We start from the raw sequence: 8,536 nt of genomic DNA on the forward strand, positions 1-8,536 counted from the left end.
AATTCGAGCCCCAAAATCCTATTCATATTTATTGAGCTTACTACTAGTGGCACCTGGGAAGCACTCATTTATACACAGAAAAATTTGAATGTAAGTCTACTAATTTTAATTTCTGCCAGTCAGATACTGGAAAGCATTGTTCATGGAAAGCCCCTTAACTGGATTTTTTCATCTTCTGACCAGTAACAACAACACATATAGGCACCCTCTAAAACCCTTTGTTCTGAGAAAATGAAAGGATGTGATTTCTTTCATAGAGACATACAGTGGTATAGAGACTTGATTCAGGAAGATTAAGTTGGACATTGACTTCTTGACTTTGTTAAAAACTAAGTTTTGCATTAGAGAGGCTACAAACCAAAGAGATATCTTGAAGGAAAAATTCATGCAGATGAAAATGACCAGAAAAGAGGTGGAATCTGTTCCTAAAAACCTCTGTGAAGGGCAAGGGTGGGAGTGGGGCAGAGTTTATACCTTTTTACCATCTTACATGTTTGCATGTTTTACCTGATGCATGTTCAAACTTGTTCTCTTTTTTGTATAATAATTTTTCTTTTTTTTTTTTTACTGAGATCCAAATGTAAAAGCTGCACATGAATAGTTACATGCTATTCATAGCAAGAATTTACTTTACTGTTGCAAAATCCAATAATTATGCTTAAAACCCACACAAAGCAGAGAATCATATTCTGAAATACTACATAGCTTTAGGCATATAGAAGGCAGAGTGGCAGAAATTCAGGCACAAGTTAATAATGATAACAGCAACAATAACAATCATAATGAATTACTCTGAAAACAAAACCATGCTCTATGTAAAAGGTTTTCCCATGGAAATCAGCTAGTATGATACTGAAGTCAAATAGTTCTTCTTAATGCATGAGATCTGTGAAAATTTTATCAGCATTATCTTACAAAGATGAACAGTGCAGCCTAATAGTTAAATGGAATATTTCTCTTTTTGTTTAACCATCCAAATCTGCAGACAGTTAGTATTTGTGAATATTTTGTTTTGTTTAAAAAGTATAATATCATTTCCCATCTGAGAATTCACACATCTCTCAAATCTTCTACTATAATGCTGGCGAACTTTCTTTAGGATAGAATGTCAAAAAAGGCAGATCTGATTTCTTTGCTGAAAAGTGGTGGCTGATCGACTTCAAATTACCCTTCTTTTTTACAATGCATTGGCACTGTAGAGTGACAGCCTTTCTGAACATCCAGTTCTAATGGGTACAGTATCAGAATCTGCTGAGAAGCCAAATTACAAGGCATTTTGTTTTTTTAGTTCACTGCTTGCAGTTGGGCACTAACATCCATATTTCTTTTTTCTTCACTTTTTCTTTGTATTTTGCCTTTTTTTTTTTTTTAATTAATTTTGATGAAAGGGTAAGCCAGCTGGAAAAAAGAACAAAAAATAGAAATAAGTTGGTAAGTCTAAAAGCATGTTCCTACTTTTGCACAAAATCTATGCTATTACATCAGCCTGATTAAAGCCTTGCTAGACAACTCATATGCCATTTGCATCACATTTTACTGGATGCTTTCTTGCTTATATCAATGGCCTACTGGTCTACCTCTGTGAGCTTCTCAGGCTCTAAAAGTACTGATTTCACAGTCAGCCTACATTACTCGCAGAAAATCTATGAAAAAAATACTTTTCCATTTATTTACTGCTGTAAATTTACACAGAATTGCTTGCTTCAAGAGAGACGTAATCTTCTATCTTAGGTTCCTATAGGCAAAGGCTTGGTCTGTACTTACAAGATTTTACTTCTATGACTATGCCAAACAGTGCAACCTTTTTTAAAGTATTACAACTACAGTAATAAAAAAACTTTGTAAACCTTTCAATAGGTCTATCCTATTGAAACCACATTTGAAAGAATATTTGCGGAAACACACAAACTTGGACCCTTGGAAGCCTACCTATTATCAAAATGAATGAACTAGGTGTCTAAATACTTTAGATGGCAGGATTTATTCAGGAATAATGGTCCTAAATATCAGTGGATTTTCTGTTAAAGTTTTATCTCTGGAAGCATATTAAACAATCCGTTCAAAAAAGAAATCTAAGATCATAAAGGCCAAATAGCAGAAGAAAATGTACACTGACAAATAAAAAGAAATTAAAATAAACTTCTCTTTGGCTTTCAGTCTTGTATGATGTACTTCCATTCCCTTTTTCAACATACTCTTTCCAGTACACTGAAAGTTGGTATTCCAGGACTATTTTGTCCTGCACTTCAATTTATTCACTATACTTCACACGCTTTATCAGCACTCCTGCTTATTCAACTGCTGCCTCATTCTGAAAACTCTTGAATTTTCAGTCACGGTCACCTCCCCTTCATAACCTGGCCCTTAAATGCACACTAAATGTAGCAAAATTGTGCTGAAACTACAGTGTAAAAGCAGCATTTGAGTTGTTTGTCCACCTACACTTACGACAAAAATGACCAGCCATTTACCTGCATCTCTACTCTTTGACATGTGCTTATTACCATCTTTTCCACTACCATTTGTGGACAGAACACTGCCATCATAGGGAGTGGTGAAAACAAGTTGCACTAAGTAGATGAGGTGAGTAGTACCTGCCCTTTAGTCTTTTCTGAATGCGCAGTCCTACAGATTCCACAGCACGGAGGTGGCAGGGAGTGTAAACTGGCTATATCCTACCTCCCACAGCTGTCTAGGGTTTGATCAGGAACATGGTGACTTTGCCAGCCCCATGACAGCCATTGTGGGAAAAAAAAGTACATTGCAACAGATGGATATTTGTAGCAATTCAAGTCCTTCTCTAGTGCAGAAGAAGGTTGGTGGGGATGTGATGACGTAGGAAAATATATTACTCCCCCAGAAACTCTCTAAGCATAAAAAAAAGTATTCAAAATTTATCAGAACATGTGCTTAATTACATATTACTGTCTTAACCTCTGATATTTTAATATCCAAGGAAAGCATCACTTCTCCTTTCATATTTTGTGTGAAGCATCTACAAGAACACTGTAAAATCATAAAAATAACTATTTGCTTTCAACAGTTGGATAAGAATATATTGTTATTTTCTACTCTGTGTTATGAGGTATTCAGTACTATGCCAATATGTAGGATTATTAATCATATATGTATTTGATATTTAAAAGCTCTTCATACCTCCTCTGAGAAAAGAAGTGTAGTTGCCATATTAGAAATTTAAGAGCTTTATTTTAGCAATAATAATATTTTGCATGTTGACATGTTGACATGCTCCAGGAGACATATAATGTCCTTAAAGTATGTGTAAATAGCAGCTTAGACTCTCTTGTGGAAGGAACTGGGCAAATTGTTCACAGTGTATAATACACTGGGAATATAAAATCTTTTATTTGTAAATTGTGTCTGAGCAGCATTTGATTTATTTCCATATTCATAATTGCTCAACTATAGCTTGACCGACTGCCAGTTTCTGAATTACTTTCATAAAATCTCTATAATTTTCTTTTATGCATGATGTGATCCCTACCCAGATCACACAGCATTATTTCCTTTCTTTCAGTAAATAGCCACAGCCAATTAAAAAAAATAGTTTTATCTGTATAACAAAGATACTAGATTTACCAGAATTGCAGAACAGCAGCTTGTCAGAGGTTGGAAAAGATTTTAGGGGAACAACTTGTCCAGTCCTCTTCTTCATACAAGACCACCTGGAGCCATTTACAAAGTTGAAAAATTTTTATGAGTGTGGTATTTTTTAGTTCATTGTCTAGCTTCAATTAATTTTTTTCTCTTAAGTATTAAGCATTTGCTGTAGGGCTTTATGAATGAAAATGCTGAAAAATTTGCTATTTTATTTTTGTTTTTATTATAAGCTTAATTTTTTTTGTTTGTAATCATTAGTTAACATGTTTTAGAACGCAAAAATATATAATGACAGAAATTACAAATGTGTTTTGTTTATTATATAAAATCTATTTAGAAGATTTCCACTGTGATTTAATAAATGTTGGATTATTTTTATATTTTTAATTTTTACTCCCCAATTTAGCTGCTTCAAAACCAGAAGACTATATTTTTTAAGCCATGCGAAACAAACAACACAGTATTTGTTGTCTGTTGGCTTAATAATTAAATAAAGAGACATCATAGCAATATAGTTATTCTAAATTATTTTTTGTACAGTTGTTTTCTCTATCTGAAAAGTTTTAATTAGCTGTACATTTAGCAGCTACTGTATTGCAATGAGAAGTGTTGACAACTGCACTGCAGAAGCAGGAATGTGTCTTGAGGCAAAAATTCCTGAATGTGGTTACAAACTAAATAAAATATAATGTCCTATAGCTACATCATCACAAGGTCTAGGCTTGTATCTCTTTATTAATCATGAGAGATTTTAATTTTTGTTTTCCTTGGGCTGTTACAGGTTGCCTTTTCTTCATGCTTAATAAAGAAACATAGGTGACTTGAGTTCATTCCTTTCTTCAGAACTCCACAATAAAATAATCTTTGGGGAGAAAAAAAGTCTAATAAAATCACACAATTCTACTATGAGTGGATAATATTTTCAAAATTTAAAAACAAAACAAAAAAAACCACAGAAGCTTTTAAATTTTTTTAAAGCTAATCTTTTCCAAGCTCTGGAAACATTCCTTCTGTTAAATATTCAAGCACTGAAGGAAAGTTAGTTCTTAGTCAAATAATCTTACAATATTTTGGAGCCAACAAGGTAGAGTTGCTTGGAAGTCATGGGTTAGAATCAGTTTGATTGATCTGGCAGGGTTTGTGGATATATTTTTAAATTAATAAAAATGAAATGTCTCTGACTTACCGTATATTTTCAATGAAGTTTTCCTGTAGCAGCAGCTGCCCTTGTGTATGCCACTTACTCTGCTTTAATGGGGCTTTTTTAATGTAGCTGACAGGTTGAGAAATGGGGGGGTTATTTCTGCTGTTTTATGTTTCTGCTTTCATTTGTTGTTTATATAATTCTGGAAGAAACAGCATAGTGTTTGTATTGCTTCTATAATGTTAGGAAGCCATTCACTCTTCCCAAGTTTCGGAAGGGTGCCCATTAAAGAAAAATCAAAGACGGTGGAAAAGGTCAGTCTTTCAAAATGTAAATGCAGGTGCAAACCTCATGCTGTTAGCCATCAGTCATATTGATTTCAAAAACTCAGTTCACTTTTAGAGTTGTGCTTTAATAAATTTGACTTTGACAGACAGTTAAGATTGATTTAATGTAGTTATTCACCACATACAAGGCAGACTACAAGCATGTTTGTTTGCTCTTGATATAGCAGTTTTTTTGATATGAGCTGATGTAATCATGCTGCCAATTCCAAGTCTTCTGCTTGTTGCCTTGGCAGCCAAAAAATAGATTGATAAGACACCTAGGGTTTCTTCTTGCAATTAGCAAATTTTACCAGTATAATCTCCAAGTCAGTAAGGTGGAAAAACTAATTAATTTCATATGGTATTCTAATAAATAAAGCTTACTGAAGGAGTTCAAGCTTGTGGAAAGAGAAACTTGGTATAAAATTCTCAACTGAAAAACACTAGGACAGAACACCACCTACCACCTTTTAGACTGCAATAAAACAAGCTAGAATATATAATTAATACCTCAACTTTTCACCCACAACCTTGATATTTCTCGACTTTGGCCTTGCACTGAGTCATGATTCTAAAGATATATAAAACATAGAAAAGTTTATTTTGGAAAGACCTCTTGTATCTATTTCAGCTTTGTAAAAATTTGTTCAGTAGCAGAAACACCACATGAATTTTAATTGTTCATTTTCCTTAATTTCTGCAGCACTTATTTGAAATCCAAAATAATAAATTTGCTCTGAAAAATACACTACCATCAACATTAGACAAATAGGAATACAATGGTTAGAATTTAATAATTTCAAAGTGTATTTAGTTTCTGCATATTTTTGTCAGAAGTTCTTTACAATGCCTCAAGAGGATTTTCCCACCGTGTGAAGTACAGGAATTTAAATAACTTGACTTTAGTCTTTGAAGATTTGTTTCAACTAAAGTTAGGGATTTTTGGTGTAGACGCTTGGGTTTCAGTCAGTCACTCGGACATTCCTTTTGAGGATAAGGACAGAAGCATTAACTCTGACAACAGACTTTATCTGATTTATGCTAAACACTAACCATAAGATGACTCTCAGGTACTGCCAAAATATAGGGCAACCCATTTTCACCCACAGTTATCTTGTACGGTGGCTCCATTCTCTGGTTTGATGAGATTCCCTGAGGAGTCCTCTCAGGTAAGTGATGTCCCCTTCCTTTTCTCGGTCTTCATACATCATAGAACCACAAAATCATAGAACAGTCTCAGTTGGAAGCGACCTTAGAGATCATCTAGTTCCAATCATGCTGCCATGGGCAGGAACACCTTCAGTAGATCAGATTGTTCAATGCCCCATCCAACCTTGCCTTGAACACTTTTAGGGGTGGGACACCCACAACTTAACCTAATTATTCTTTAGAGAGCTCTAAATATCTTCGTATGCTTCTTTGTGTTGAAAACTCTTAAATTCAACCAGATTGGTTCGGTTTGCCATCAGACCAAAACCCTAGAAGGTTCTCCAAAGGGACAATTTATTTGTGCCTTATGATGTGTGTTCCTAATACTCTATATCAATACCATTTCCTGGAGAACTCTAGAGGCATGCTCTTCTTCTCATCCAGTTACAATTGGAGAAACATAATGATATTGAAAAATTTGAATGCAACTGATAACTAGATCATAATCTTGAGGTTCCCTCTAACACTATTCATAAAACTAACTTTGTAACTAGAGTATATAATTAATAAAGTCAATCAGCACAAACCAAAGTAGGTGTTAATTTTGGTTCATCAGCTTTTCTCAGCTCTTAAATGTAAACATACGACTGTCAATTGAATTCTACTATTAATAACGCTACTATATTTAGGTAACATATAAATGGAATACAAAAATATTTTATTTTAATGTATATTTTTAAAGCTTTAATAAAGAAAAAAATACATTCAATATCTCATTATTGGAATGGTTTAGATACATTAGCCCTCAGACCTTTCTTCTGTTTTTTCTCAGTAGTCCATTATTCTAAACTGTGCTACCTTCAGGATCCTTATCAGAAGAGATGTCTCAACATCTTGCTATCTTCTGCCAATGAAGAGCAACAATTCGTTCAGTGTCTGTAGTGGAAAGACATCACAATGGAAAAATAGATAAGATTGCAAGAGAAATACAAAACAGGAGGAAGCACTTGGAAAATTTATGTGGCAAGAAAGTTCAGGAGAGAAAGAGAATCTTGTCCTGCATAATCCATCCTAATTCTGGGTGAATTTTTGGTGACAAGGCATGTTTTCAAATATTGCCTTTGGTTACAAAGTGAAATAAAGATTACAATTTCAAGCTAATTTAAATTTATATTATGTATTTTTTTACTTGTCATGGTTTAACGCTAGTGGGCAGCTCAGCACCACTGAAAGAGGGAAGAGAATCAGAAGGGTTAAAACAAAAATCCTTGTGGAATAAGATAAGAGCAGGTTTATAGATAATCCAAAAAGCTGCCCAAACAATGCAAAACAAGGAACTTATTCACTGCTTTCCATCGACAGGGATGTTTGGCCATCTCCAGGAAAGTTGGGCTCTATCACACGCAGCAGGTACTTAGCAAGAAAAATGTCATGAAGTGCGTACCCATTTTTTTTATTCTTTCTCCCTTTTGTAATGATGAGCACATTGTTGTATGGTATGGGAAGTCTTGTTGGTCAGTTGAGTAAAAGGTTCCTGCTGTGTGTGTCCCCAGTCTACTCATTGGCAGGGCACCATGAGAGGCAAGAAAGAACCATGGAATTATAGAACTCTTTGGATTGTAAGGGACCTTAAAGATCACCTAGTTCCAATTTCTCTACCAAGGGCAGGGAGACCTTCCACTAGACCAGGCTGCTCAGAGCTCCAGCCAAGCTGGCATTGAACTGCTAGGGATGGGGTATCCACATATTCTCTGGCAAACCTGTTCCAGCATTTCACCATGTTCACAGCAAAGAATTTCTTTCTTAACTCTTCTTATCTCTTTCAATTTAAAGCCATCACACCTTGTTCACACCTCACAAAAAGTCACTCTTAAACTGTCTTGTAGGTCTCCTTCAGGTATTGAAATAAGACATTGGCAAAAAAGGACCCAAAAAAGGGTCCTCCCCGGACCCTTCTCTTCTCCAGAATGTAAGACCTCGACACTGTGCAAGAACTTTCCAGCAGTGGCTAAATCATCCTGATGTTATCAACGATGTTTTCATGACAAATACACAACCTACTGTCCTCTGTGGAGAAGTTGAACTCCATCCCAGACACGACCAGTAGATTAGGTGTTGGGGTTTTTTTTTAAAATAAATTCGGCCTTCTGATAAAATGGCACATGTAAAGTTGTCTTAAACCAGACAGCACTGTGTGGAGGAGTAGGAATTAGATTTCCAGTAGACAGGTTATTCCCTTAGAAAAACCCAAGAAGCAAAAACAGCAAAACAATCAAACTAAACCAAAACCAACAAA

The 8,536-nt window shown here is 35.0% G+C and overlaps 1 long non-coding RNA gene across 1 annotated transcript; it reads right to left on the bottom strand.

Moving 5' to 3' along the window:
• Positions 1–707: 707 nt before the first annotated feature.
• LOC135295250 (uncharacterized) lies at positions 708–7,821 on the bottom strand. Its single transcript, XR_010357286.1, has 5 exons — positions 7,685–7,821; positions 7,099–7,176; positions 4,808–4,967; positions 3,601–3,686; positions 708–1,398 (listed from the first exon to the last, which is right to left on the bottom strand). It is a non-coding gene; the product is annotated as an uncharacterized LOC135295250 (long non-coding RNA).
• Positions 7,822–8,536: the final 715 nt, after the last annotated feature.

This window comes from Passer domesticus, chromosome 2 (assembly GCF_036417665.1).
Source record: "Passer domesticus isolate bPasDom1 chromosome 2, bPasDom1.hap1, whole genome shotgun sequence".
In the NCBI taxonomy this organism is placed as follows: domain Eukaryota; kingdom Metazoa; phylum Chordata; class Aves; order Passeriformes; family Passeridae; genus Passer; species Passer domesticus.